The sequence below is a fragment of the Pomacea canaliculata genome, linkage group LG14 (genome assembly GCF_003073045.1).
Source record: "Pomacea canaliculata isolate SZHN2017 linkage group LG14, ASM307304v1, whole genome shotgun sequence".
Taxonomy (NCBI): Eukaryota; Metazoa; Mollusca; class Gastropoda; order Architaenioglossa; family Ampullariidae; genus Pomacea; species Pomacea canaliculata.
In genome coordinates this window covers 1,351,698-1,365,363 of record NC_037603.1, presented here as the reverse complement: position 1 = coordinate 1,365,363, position 13,666 = coordinate 1,351,698, and the positions used below count along the sequence as shown (strand labels likewise).

Genomic DNA, 13,666 nt, shown 5'->3' with positions numbered 1-13,666 from the left:
TCTATCTGCCTTTTTGTTGAAGTGCATTGAGAAACGGAGAAATGAGCTGTGATGATGATGATATACTGCTTCAGCCTGTCATGCTCATTTCATCAACTACCGATTTTTTCGTTGTTTAAGATCGTTGGGAAAGTGGAAAGGAATGGAGTGTTTACATTGACAAGCTGTTATTTTCATCATCATCATTGTCGTCGTCGTAGTCAACAGTTATCGACGTTTTCGTCATGCAGTCACGTATTCTTAATGAAAGATAATACACACTTGCTGTTGAACTTCTCCTGAACAGTTTTAATACGACACAGAGATAACCCGGGTGCGAAAAGTAATCAACCAATAAGTCGAGTAGTGTAAGGCGCACGAACATCTCCGACATCACATCACTTTGACATCTTTCCTCAACTTTTGTTTTCTTTGCTCCATTATTGTTGCCGGAACAAAAGGAAAGTAACTTTGGCATTGAGTTGGGGAGTGAGACCTCAAAAGTTATGGATCCGTCTGCAATGCCTCTATGGTCCAGTTTGTTTGTTAGTATGAACCAAGTTTGTGCTTCAATGATTGGTCCCAGGAATGTCCGTTAGGCGAAGGAGATCAAAGCCAAAGGGAGGGTCCTCCACTTCTTGACGATGTAATTTTTCAAGGTGCATAGAAAACAGACCGCCGTTTTTATTGTTTCTTTTTGTCTGATCGACAATAACAGCGATGTTTCTTTTTTGTTTGTTTGTCCATCTTTTAAATTACAAAAGTTAAGGGTTGCAAATTTGCATGCGTGTCCGGCCCCATCCTGTCCGTTGGGTGCAGCCTTGGGTATGCATGACCACCCCCAGATGCCACCGGTGGTTTCGCGATGGCGCTGTCAAGCGGCACCCGCGCGGAAGACCTTGATGCTTCAATGACGAGACTCAGCAGGCTGGCGGCGAGATCCTCCGGAGACGCCTGCCGCGCGGAGGACCGATGGATGGCCTTGTGGTCAGCGTGCGCGGAGGATGCTTGGTCAGCGGGCGACTGCGGACCGCGAGGGGCTGACGCCAGCGAGGATTCCGGCAAGAACTCTGGTGATAAGGCCATCATGTTGGAGGCCGCCATGGGCGAGTTCTCGGCTCCGAAGCTTGCGCCGGGCTTCCCAGGGTCGCTTGTCGTGGTGGACAACCTGGCAACGTTGCCATGGAAACGCGAGTCGTTGGGTGGGCGTGACCTCAGCCAGCTGAAAGGAATGTGGTTGGTGTCGTTCTTCATGGCTCCGAGATTGGACAGCAAGGAACCTAAACTGTGGACCCATGATCTAGACAAAAATAAGTAAACAAATAAAATACTAGAGTGTTGATAGCCACCCGGCTGTCACAGCAGGTTGAATCAGTGTTACAAACAGATGTACCCGATCGTGTTACCCATGAAGCGGGATAAAAAGTTTGTAGTCTGTGAACTAGTAGAGAATGATAAAAGGCAGGGATGGAAGAGAATTGAGACAACAAACAATCTACTCTTTTTTGCGATCCGAAGGAAAGGTCAGGTCTTGCTTACCCTGTTTTGCTGCCGCCGCCATTGATGTCCATTGTCTGCTCCTCGGCGTTTCGTCCTGCGGTCCACGCTGCTGAGACTGCTCCACCAATGACTTCACCCGCTGGATGGCGCTGTCCGTCTGGTCAGCAGTAAGCCCCTCTGACCCTGTCTTGACCCAGCTGGGAGAAACCTGCGGAAACGGGTTTCGACCCGCCCCGGAAGTCGACAACAACCCTGCGACCTCCACATGCAAGCTGCCTCGCGGCCTGGCGATGACGTTGGCGCCGTGACCCACGTTGAAGGGGTCAGACTTGAGAGAGATGCCAGGCCCGTGGTGGTCGAGCGGAAGCCCGAGTGAAGGGGAGGTTGATAGAGGTCGCCACCGCCGCTCTCTGGGCCATGATGGTTTTGGTGGTGGTGGTGCTGCCGTTGGTGAAGCTGGCAAGACTTGGGGCAGAGAGGGCGGATCGTGTCCCGAACCTTGCCGTCGCATGTGCCCGTGCGCAGGAGAAAGTCACAAGTCGCGTCTGGAAGTCGGTTCTGGAAAGTTCCTGATATCAAATCACACGAAGTACTTTTTCATGATGAATGCACAGAAGAACAGTTGATATTTATTAAAATACTAACATGTTACAGAAATATCTAATCAGGCTGGTTGATTGGCTGGTTGGTTGGTTGGTTGTCAAAAAAGGCTTTCCCCACAGATGACAAGGAGACACAAAGATATGACAAAGACGTTGGAAAGCCAGTCAGACTTGTGAACAGATGTCAGATCCAAAGAAAAATGTGTCGCAAGATAGGATTTGAACCTTTGATCCTCAGCGCGCACTATAGTGGTAGAATGAAAATGTGAGGGAAGAAGTACGAAGATGGGTTGAAAGAGAGGAGGCAAAAGAAGTGGAAGAGGGTAGAGATGTGTAAAGATGCCGGAGATTATTGATATTGTAATGTGATCACGTGACTGTGATCTTTGCTAACGACCTTCACAGCCGTACAGCAGGTTGATAGCTTCTGCGTCGCTCGGAGACGGTACCTCCGCTCGACCGATGATGTTCTGGAAAGTTGGGGTCACTCGTCTGCAACGTGGTCAGGTCCGGGTGTTTGGCAAAATACTGCAAGCACATGAACACAGACACGTCCTCATGCAAACATGTAGGCACACACACACACACATACACACAGGCGGACAGACAAACAAATATTCCCCAGTCATCCGTACATCCATCCATGTACAAAAAGACCAAAGCACATGAGACATTTGAACACTTAACAATGAAGTTTTGTTATTAAGTACTTTGCATTATGGTAACTTTTCTGAGAAGTAATAAAGATTTAAATATTTTTGACATTAAGGTATTCCTTGGAAAGAATGATGGAAATGTTCGTCACGGTCACAATACGACATAAACTACAATAAATTATTGCTAGATAGAATTTTACTCTTTAAAACTTCTGAAACAAGAATCATTTCCAATTTTACCCCGGGGAAACGATTACTCTCGGCTTCATAACTACCCTCCTTCGTGGTGTTTCATCCACCCTGGGTACCCACGACCCTAGCAATCTCTCCCAATCACACCCAGAACCCTCGCTACTCACGTTGCGTCCGTAGTGCATGATGGAGGTGTAGCTGTACTCCACTTGGCCATCGGTCAAAGGTCGGAGAGACAACTTGGAGAACTGGTAGCGCTCTTGGGTGGAGTTGCGCACGTTCTGCAGGAGGACGTGCACGTACGTGTCGCGGTCGTGGCGCTGGTGCTCGTGAATCAGACCCAGCACGTGACCCAGCTCGTGAATCAAAATGCGCTTCTGGTGAAGGAAAGAGTTAAAAACAAATAAAAACTAAAGCTGATGGCGCCAAAGAGGCCAGTCATACAAAGCGTTGAGGCCGAAAGAACTAATGAAATGTCAGATAAAATTAATGACAAATTAAATAATACATAATACAACAAGGGCAAGTTTATTTGTATTTTAGGCTTCTTGAAAAAAAATTACAATTTGTTTCGGAATGATAGCCAGCCGATTGTGGGGTTTATTTTGATGATGCAGGTCTAAATTAATTTAAAATAAACTTTGATTATAAAACTTGTATGAGATGAAGCTCATCGTTTCTGGACTCCAGTAGTTGCATGTGAACTGATTATTTTATATTTATTTAATTAGTTTTCAGTGACAGTGAGTGAATGGGTGAACTTTTTTTTATTTTAGATGTTTAATTGAAGATAGTCACCTAATTTCATTAAGATTAAGCAGCTATTTATTACATATTTATTAAAACTGCACCAATGTCAACGCCATTCATTGAACAGTTAAAAAAAGAAGAAAGGGATATAAAGTTAAGAACTGTATATTGAGGTTTAAAAAAATTAGAAGTGTTGTAGCCAAGTGGCGGAGGCTGGACTTACCGTACGACATGGCTGAGCAAGGGTCAGAACCTGAGGGCCACCTACCGCCCAATATTTGTCGAGCACCTGTTACAGAGAGAAGGAAAACAAAAGAAATAAACAAAGTACTTAATCAACAATCACCTCTTCGCAAAAAAAGTCGGTTTAGTCTAGCCATAAAGAAAATAATATTATAGGATAATACAAACCTCAGATCCTCATTGACCTGTCCTAGACATTACCTTTCCACAACCATAGTCATGAAGGTAAGTCGCTGCCCTGAGGGCAACATTGGGAACTCAAGGACAAGGGTCTTATTTACCTCTGTTTACAGACCCAAGTAAGTCGTGTGTAGAGATATATTAGCAGAAAAAATTTTGGATTTTGACAGAGAATTAAGAGACACACGTGACAAGTGCTACTGAACTCTGACCTGCTGCCATCTCTAAAAATCACCAAGTCGATGTCCTCAGCTGTGGCTGGTCGGAACCGGACACACGTGACCAGCTCCCACTCGGCCATGGCCGTGAGGACGAGGTTGCGGTCAGAAGTTGCTATGTAGAAAAACAAAAATCGCTTTCCCGTGACAAAATGGAGGCTAGTGCTACAAAAAGGGAGAAAACACGAAAAAATTTGAATAATTGAAAAAAAGACTGGAATAAACTGCGGGGCTGTGTAATCAAGCAAATGTACATTCTCACAAAGTCAGAAAAAAAGACATTTTGGATTTTTACAGCGAGATACAACATAAACACAAGCTCTACACACTCGAGCGGAAGGGAAGGGTACATGGTGTCAAAGGTCAACTCACAGAAGGACAGATTGAAGACGTACGGGATGACGGCCCCTCTCCAGATTGGAAACGCTGCCGCATCCATCGCCTGGCGCTTTCGTCGCTGTCTCCCGGAAGTGCTGTCACTGTCAAGTCCGTGAATGTTAAATGAGGCATAAAACACATAAAATGTAGGAGTAACTGTCCTACCATCCCGCCCCCTCTCTCTCTCACCTGTCCTCTCTTGCTCGCTTCTTTGTAGTCTCACCTGTGTGTCTGAATGCCTGTAGTCTTACTTCTTTCTTTCTCTCTCTCTGAGTATTTGTAGTCTTACCTCTCTTGTGTATCTTTCTCTGCAATGTCTGTAAGTCTTACTTCTCTCTCTCTCTCTTTCTCTCTCTCTCTCTGTATTTTTGTAGTCTCCTTTCTCCTTTTTCTCTCTCTCTCTAGACATTTGCAAGTCTTCCTTCTCTTTCTCTCTGTGTGTTCTTAGTTTCTTTTCTCTCTCTATTGTTTTCTTTTTATTTTCTCTTCGTATTTTTTGCAGTCTCAAGTCTTTCTTCTCTCTTGTGTCTCTCCTGGCTGCTTATTTGTTCGTTCTTGATTTGAGTTCTAAACTCTCTTTTGTCTTTTATATATCCGCTCTGTTTTTTCTTTAGCATTTTTCTGTTATTTACTTTTTCTTGAATTATCTTTTCTGTTTCGCCCAAATGAGTTCTTTTTATATCTATTTGTTTTTCCCGTGCCTATTTCTATTTCGTCTTTCGATTTCTCTAACCTCATTTCCTAATTTATATCAAACGAGAGAGAGAGAGAGAGGAGAAGAAGAACGAAAGAAGGATGAGTTGGTGTGAGGGGAGGGTGAAAGAGAGGTGAGGGAAGAGGAGGAAGAGGTCTTGGGGGAAACTGAAATAAAAAATGAGATAAAGGAAGGAAGAGAAAGAAAGGAATATAAGGAGGAAAAGACGACTCACGACATTTCCTGTGGCAAGGGTTCGAACTGTTTGGCCTGTTCGGGTGTGATGCACACGTCCAGCTCAATGAGCTGATCCCCGGCGTGCACCCGAAGTCGTCGTCTTCTCCGTACACTGCAGGACCAGATGAAGAGTATCGGGGTACAGGCATCAGGTACAAACATGTGTACAGGGTATACATCAGGGTACAGGCATCAGGTACAAACAGGTGTACATCCACCAGGGTACAGGCATGTCTGTTTGTGCGCGTGTGTATCTGTTTCTCTCTCTCTCACTCACCTTCTCCCTCTGTGTGTTAATGATAGTGTAAATGTGTGTGTGTGGGTGTTTAGGTGGATGTTCAGGTGCACAAATCTAACAGGGGTAGTCAGGAAGGGTACCTTTGGCATGAGGGGGCAGCTCCAGTAGACTGTCGATGGTCTGACGAGGAAGTGATGTTCCTTTTACTATTCTGTGTGAAACCCGGGGCAGCTGATAGATAGATAAAAAATAAATAACAAAGGTTTTAAAGACTTTCAAAGGTCAGATCTGAAATGCAAACATTTCTTCAAGCCTACAATACCAGGAAATATCACCACTAAACGTTGGGCTGATCCCGTGAATGACCTATGACCTTTGACTTCCATATCATTGCACAGTCTTTCTAGACAATACGACCGTACTATAAATGCTGGCTTTGAACATCGGCTTGAAAAAATAAACGCAAAATAAAATAAAAAAGCGAAAAGGAAATATAGAAAATACAGAAAGAGACAGAAGAATGGATACAAGAAATAAAGCAAAAAAACAAACAAAAAATAAAAACAAAAAAAAAACAAAAACAAAACAAAAAACAAACAACCTAACTAAACGTATAACAAATAACAAAGCATATAATAATAATTATTCATGTAGGATGGCCAATGAAGACCTCCTTTGATGAAGTTCCGCACCAATGATCACAAGGTGTTTACCGCTCAGTTCGCCTTTGTTCGTGATGGGTCAGGTCATATTTGCCTCCGTGAGACCCACCTGCACACTTCCGCAGTCAGCCATACTGGCTCCTGTTACCTTTCTCGTCGTCATCAGCAGACGCCATGCTATTTATCTGTCAACGGAAACTCACAGCCTCGACAGTTTGAATCGCTGCTGACGGAAACTGCTGACGTCCCTCGTCAGATCCTTGACCGTGAGACTGATGTTGAGGGCTTGAGTCGTGGGAAGGTGGAAAGGCTGTTTGTTTTGGGAGGCTATCGAAACACGTGGTTGATTTATTTTAGTGATTATCAGTACAAAGTTTAAAAGTTCTTAGTAAGGAAGTATAATGTCGTTTATTTCCAGTGCACGTGATACCTGTTGCCAAGATTTTCGTTAGTTTATGCTTGATTTTATTTTTTGAAGAAAGATAGATAAAGAAATTTACAGACACAATGATATTGTCCCTCATGTTCAGTCAGCCTGTAGGTCCATCTTTCTGAACTGTGCAGGAACAGCAGCAATGACATTTTCTCTCTTCATTTCCACCAAGTAGTTGATGTCGACCTTTGTCTTGTCCATTGTAACTCTCTGTCCATGGATCCCCTGGCCGCCTGCTCGACAGACTCTAGAAAGTTCAGGACAACGGAGCTCGCAATGTACTCCGGAAAGTTGGGAAGATTGATCATGTCTCAACACTTCTGTCTGCACGATCTTCACTGGCTGTCAGTTAGAGCCGGCATTGAATTCAAGATCCCCCATACTTTGTTATTGTATTGTGTTGTGTTGTTCATGACCTCAGTCCAGGTTGTGTTGCCATACAGGTCAGTTCGCTCTGTTTTTTCTCGCTGTCCCACAAACCAGACTGGAGAGGTTCACCTGTCTGGCCCCAGTCCTGGGGATGCCCTCCTTCCGTCTCTCCGTACAGACGGACGCTACATACTTCCCGGTCTGGAGTTTGGGAAATACCTACTGTAAATATCTACCCTGACTGTTCCTTTCTCCACCTTACCCTAACTTCTGCCTTTCTCGGGGGTGTGTGTGTGTATAAACTGTGAATGTTATCTGTGCATGTGAATGTATGTGTGTGATTGTATAGAAGTATAGATGGTTAAGTAGATGCATAAATAAATGTCTAGGTGTTTAGATAAATATCTATATTTTTATATTTCAGATAGTTAAATGTCCAGAAGTACATAATTCTAGATAGATTGCTAGATATCTAGATATTTACATAGAAATATTTATATAAAGATGTTTATATAGAAATATTTATATAAAGATGATTAGATAGGAGTATACACAGCGAGACAGAGAGATAGAGAAAACTGTCCACCTTGCTAGACTTGGTATTCAACATCCCAGTGTTGGAGTCTTCACTGACGTCTGCTACTTCAAGTGTGGTGACCGGTAGTGCAGCTGCCAATGTGTAACAGACACACAGCAGCCTGAGGAACAGAGCAACCACGGGGAGATGAAGTGCACTCATCTTGGTAGTACCACCATTACTCGTTCCTTGTAATACCCTCATTACAGGTTCTTCGTGTTTCCACCATTACACGTTCCTTGTAATACCAATACCATCATCACAGGTTCCTCGTAGTACCACCATTACAAATTTCTTGTAGTATCACCATCGCAGGTTCCTCGTGGTTCCACCATTACAGCGTAATTCCTCGTAATATCACTTTTACATTTTTTTCTTCTGTTCCAAGCATAATTCCTTGTGATCCACCATTACAGTGTCATGTAGTACTAACAGTATAAGTTGACTGTAGACTAACCATGACTACCTCACCACTGTAGGTGTCCTCGTAGTCTCACCTTTAAAGGATTCCTCAATGTGCGATGATTAGCCATTTACCATCATTATCACTTTCAATTGCACATCCCTCCTACTTTCACCATTACAGCAATCTTTTCCACTATTACAGGTTTCCTCCAATTTTACCATCACAGCATCTTTGTAGCTTCTTGATTACAGTTCCTTCCATTGCCAGAACAAGTACAGCCAACAAAGACTACGTCTTCATCTGAAGAAATTAAAACTGCAAGTTGAATTAAAACTGCAAGCAGTCCCTAAACTGTCAAGAAAGCAAGACAGTTGGAAATCCAGGTCGGCCTGAATTCACATGCATGTCTCCGACTCAGGTAAGGCATATATAGCAAAAGGAGGTTGTGGCTGTTAAAAAAAAAACTTTCTAATGGATCCGGCTTCTGACGTCCCCCACCAACATGCTCGCGAACAGCTCATCCAGCCAGAGGGCTCGCAATCAGGCGAGGACTCGGGTCAAAGGTCGTGGAAAATACATCTACCACAAGCGGTGGAGGGGGGTGGAGAAGGAGAGTAGGTGTTCTCTGTCCCCGAGTTAAATCATCCAGTGCAGGCATATTAAATGCGTGGCTTAGCAGGAGCGGTAACTTCTCGAATACCGGGGTGAAGGGTTGAGGTCCCTTAACGTGTCGCAGATGTACGTGGGGCTCATCTGTAATTTGTAACAATGCACTCTGGGAAGGGTAAACAGTGGAACGAGATGAAAGGGACACAGACTGAGAGGCAGAAAGTAAGAGGAAAGTTACTCCGAGTCTCCACATCAGCACGAGGCCAGCCAGAAGACTTCAATCACTGTAAGGGAGTGATTACAGGATGTCTGTTAGACCATGACAAGGACAGGTGGAAACTTTGTTTTTGTTGTTGTTTTGAGGCGTCGCCAAGGTCACTTGTTGTAGACTGTGAGTCTGAAGCACATTGTCTCTGTAGAAAACAACAAGACACCCACTTTCCTGTAAAGAGGGGTCTGCAAAACAAGCAATTTTTCTTCAGAAGCAGGTGAGAATGAAGATGGATAACGAGCATTAGACACCGCACCTCACGTGCGCTGTTGTAACAGAAAAATGACAGGAACCACATCAGCGGCCGTGATAACAATTTAAATAAGTTTAATGCCAAAAGTCAGCAGAAAAAAAAGCTTCGAAGAAAGGAGTATGGTCAACCATCTTTTGTGTTCTGAAAGGAAGTGGGACTGGCTCGCAAAAGAATATTTTGAACAGAAACAGAAGTTGAAACTTCTTGAAACAAATAATCTTTATATGGATAACTCTTCAAAACCGTATGCTTGTTCTTAGTTTAAAACAAAATTTCCTGAAATGGCTCAAGCTTAGTCCTGACAATAATTTTCAAGTTTCAGATGGCCACAAACATTTGTTGCTGACTAACAGGTGAGATTATAGTCACTATTTTGGTAGAGACCGTTCGAGGAAGGCAACAGTGAAATTAAAAACAGAATAAATTCTCTGTAAAATTACAGAAACTGAAATGTATTTGTGTAAGGTTTGGATTGACTTGAAGATGAAATTTGAGAGAGTTACTAAGCAACAAAAAGAAAGAAAATCGAGCGATGTGGACAGAGTGTTAGCCGGACTGTTAGTGTCAGAGGTCAAGCAGCGATCCCCTTTCTCTGTCTTCTGTCCTTTTCGTTAATCTCCGCTTGCTTGCCATCCTCTCTGTATGTTCTAGCGATCTGTCTTTTTTTCTGTTCTCATCCGATTTCTTTATTTGTATTCCACCATCTGTATGTAGATGTGTACAGTGTGTAGGTCTGTAGGTGTAGGTGAGGATGACTAATCTCTCCTCCTCAGGTGAATTACTTTTAAAGTTTAAACAATCACAGAAACCTTTCCAAACAAAATGTTGTAGATGAACCAGCGCGTACAACACTAAGCTTCATGCTCTATGCACTTAACAAGAGTTCTAGGTTGATATACTCGCAAAAAATATTGTAACCACAACCATACCTGCATCATGTCGCGACCTCTAGCGGCAGCAGCACAGCACAAGACTGGCAAGGCTAGGAGAAGACATTCCCCGATCATGGTCAATGAGTGGTCTGTAGACATCAGCAGGTGTCCGTGGTGATCGTGAGAAGATACGGGTGGGCTGACGTGGCAGGGTTTAAGGACGGAGTAAAAACATTATTTCTTTTCTTCTTTTTTCCCTTGTCCGAGGTTTTAAGGAAATTTCAGTCCATCTCCAATCTGCATTCCTTCTGATCTCATCATTTATTCCGTTTTATTTTGTAGCAACGCTCACTTTCCGGAGGAGAGAAAGTACTGAAGATACGAACATGGTGACGTGTGTGAGGAGAAGAAGACTGTAAAGACAACTCTTCAGTTCAGTTGTGACATCACAGTAACAAATGTTCTCTCACAAGCCTCGTCGTTGTCAACATTTTGCTGTCTTGAAACTTTTACTGTTGAGGTATCCGCGAGAAACAGTGGTTTCCTTTTTCACGGTCTGACTTGGTCTGACGCCGCGCAGAAGAGCGCCCGATACCAGGGGAGGCGACTGGGGCACGTGAAGGTGACGTAAACAGATTGTTCCTGTTGTTCGTTACGCCACGTAACTCGACTCATGAACCAGCGAGAAATGAAACCTCTGTTTGGGTGCAGCTGTAAAGGTTAACATGCTGAAGGAAACAATGTGTGGCAAGTCACCCAAACTACAATTGCCTCCGTGTGCGCATGTCGGAGCAACCTCAGACCGGAAGTCTCGTAAATCAACGCAGAATTGCGGTGATGTAGATAACTATAAAATGATCTGTCTACCTTCTCGTCGCCACAGGTCTGACAGGTAGTAAGAGTCTAGAATGAAAGGTCACGTGGTGATGACTATCAAACTGAATGATTTTCATGTCATGATGTAGTCAATAAAGTGTTTATATATAAACTCATGACGCGTCCATAAATAAACACAAACAAAGAAACCTTAAATGAGAAATCAAAAGAAAACAAGAAACCTAACATTTTTATAGTGTGATTCACACAGAAATACAGCATCACTCACAAATACAGAATTACACACACACACAAAACATTACTCGTTGAAGGAAGAACTGAAATTAAAAAGAAAAACACAAACGAGGGAGACGAATACATAACCGGCCACTTAAAAAGCTGCGTGTGCAACAATGTGGCAGTGTTTGTCATGACGAGCCTCACACAAGACAAATGTTGTTGTCACTCACTGGAGGCAGGTTGTCAGGTGATGTTCAGGTGTCACACCCCTTGTCTTGGCACAGAGAAGCCTTGAGCTGTGTGTGGCCTGCTTGGTCCGCTGGCTCTGGGCTTTGCTCGCTAGCTGACAGTTTGATTTGATGAGGGTAGTATGGTAGTCACGTGGTATCCGAGGCTGATGTGCAGGCTTTGCTATGTTACATGAATGTATTTGTTTAATGTTTATTTGTTTATTGTCCCTAGCGCACGAGTAGTCTTTCATGTCACGGCGATATCTGTTATAGAAGTACCGGCTGGTCGTCCTGGTGATCATGTTTATGTTCCTGTACAAATGTTAGTATATGTGTGTGTAGGTATCGCATATGTGCTCCTGCGTATGTGGGTGTGCATGCTATGTGTGTAACAGTGTATTATGTATGTTGACATGTTGACATGTACACACACACAGACCCACTGTACCTTACCCCTGATTACTAAGTTGTGTCCACACTAGCCAGGACTTGTTTTCTCACAGCGCCCTCTGTCTCTAGACTCACTGAACTTTGCACACTGAAGGCTTCATACAAGGGTAGGCTACCCGCAACTTGTGTTTGTACACTTAGCACAGTCAACCTCGCTTTTTATCTTCGCAAAGAGATCGGTTTGACAAAGTAGGCCACACATGTTTGCTTTGTTTACACAATTTACTCAGGAGAGCAACTGCCAGAATGAAATAACGGGTGAGGCAAGAAATGGGGAACAGAAGGAAAGAAGGAAAGAAAAAATAAAGAAAAGAATTAGAGCACAAAAAAGTGTAAAAAGAATGATAAAGACAAACGGACGGATTGGAAAGAGTGAAGAAGAGATGGATATACAAATAGATACAAACCCTCTCCAAGAGAGAAAGAGGAAGGAAGAATGAATGTACAGTAATATATCGCGAGTGGGCGAACATTTTTCAACATTTCACGACACATACCCCACTACAAATTTCTGAGATGTGTTTGTCCCTCCCCTTATCCCTGGCTTCTATAAAAAAAAAATAATAAAAAAAGATATCTCCCTATTTAAATATTCGCCAGTGACAGAAAGACAGATGTCACCTCATCGTAAGACTATCTACTCCAAATATTGACTGTTCGAAATTCGTGTCACACGAACTCAAAAGAAAAAAAGTTGGTCGAGTCGAGTTATTAACGAGGCCAGGGGAGCTCAGCGGTGCTCAGCTCGACAGGGGGAGAGCACTCACAAGTTATACTTTGAACCGGAGAACTCTCCAGTGCGAGAAAACCTGAAAAGGCACGCACCCGGTTTGGGGCTCCTTGTCGCAAAGCAGAGCCACGGGTGGGTAATGTGGCGCACACAGGTAAATACTGTTTTGTAAGCAAGGTAAGAGGTGTCAGATTATTTATTTTATTTCCATGCGAGGGTTGATGTCAAGCACGAGCTTGTGACTTCATGCACTGCACATGCGCCGGACACTAAATATTGGGTGTGGGGAGAATTTCGTGATTGTGTAGGTGACATCTCTTTTCACACAGGTACACGAGTACATGAAACCTATTTTTATTTTTTTTATGTAGGTGGTAGTCATGGCACGATTGTGTTTTCTCTCTACTCCCGGGGTGTGCGATCCATTCTGACTCGAGTCCTGATAATTATATAAATATATCCTAAGTAAACTCTGCTTCACGAACTCAATAATATTGGATAGTCATGCTTGTTTGTTTGAACGAGTCACCTGGAAAAATAACAACCAAATTCGAACAAAACATTCACACGCATGCACGCAGGCGCGCTCACACACAGACAAGCCCTCCCCCTATATTTTTCGGGATAAAAACGGCAATAATAATAATGATGATGATGATGATGATGATGATGATGACATACAATATTTTAAGCATATCTCATGTATAAAATATAACACATATATAATTTAAATAAGTATACAAGCATAAGAGTAAATAACTCGTCATCTACAGTGACATTAAAGGTCTAGTAACGTGTCATCAGTAACAAAGAAAATATTTGAATATGTTTACACTGTGACGGTTACAGCCAGTGGTAGACCAGATTAAACTTTTCTGTGA

At 43.2% G+C, this 13,666-nt stretch overlaps 1 long non-coding RNA gene across 1 annotated transcript; it reads right to left on the bottom strand.

Moving 5' to 3' along the window:
- Positions 1 to 267: 267 nt before the first annotated feature.
- Positions 268 to 11,116, bottom strand: LOC112555834. Its single transcript, XR_003097540.1, has 10 exons — positions 10,377 to 11,116; positions 6,008 to 6,098; positions 5,628 to 5,741; positions 4,693 to 4,799; positions 4,315 to 4,435; positions 3,903 to 3,968; positions 3,097 to 3,306; positions 2,479 to 2,609; positions 1,519 to 2,048; positions 268 to 1,279 (listed from the first exon to the last, which is right to left on the bottom strand). It is a non-coding gene; the product is annotated as an uncharacterized LOC112555834 (long non-coding RNA).
- Positions 11,117 to 13,666: the final 2,550 nt, after the last annotated feature.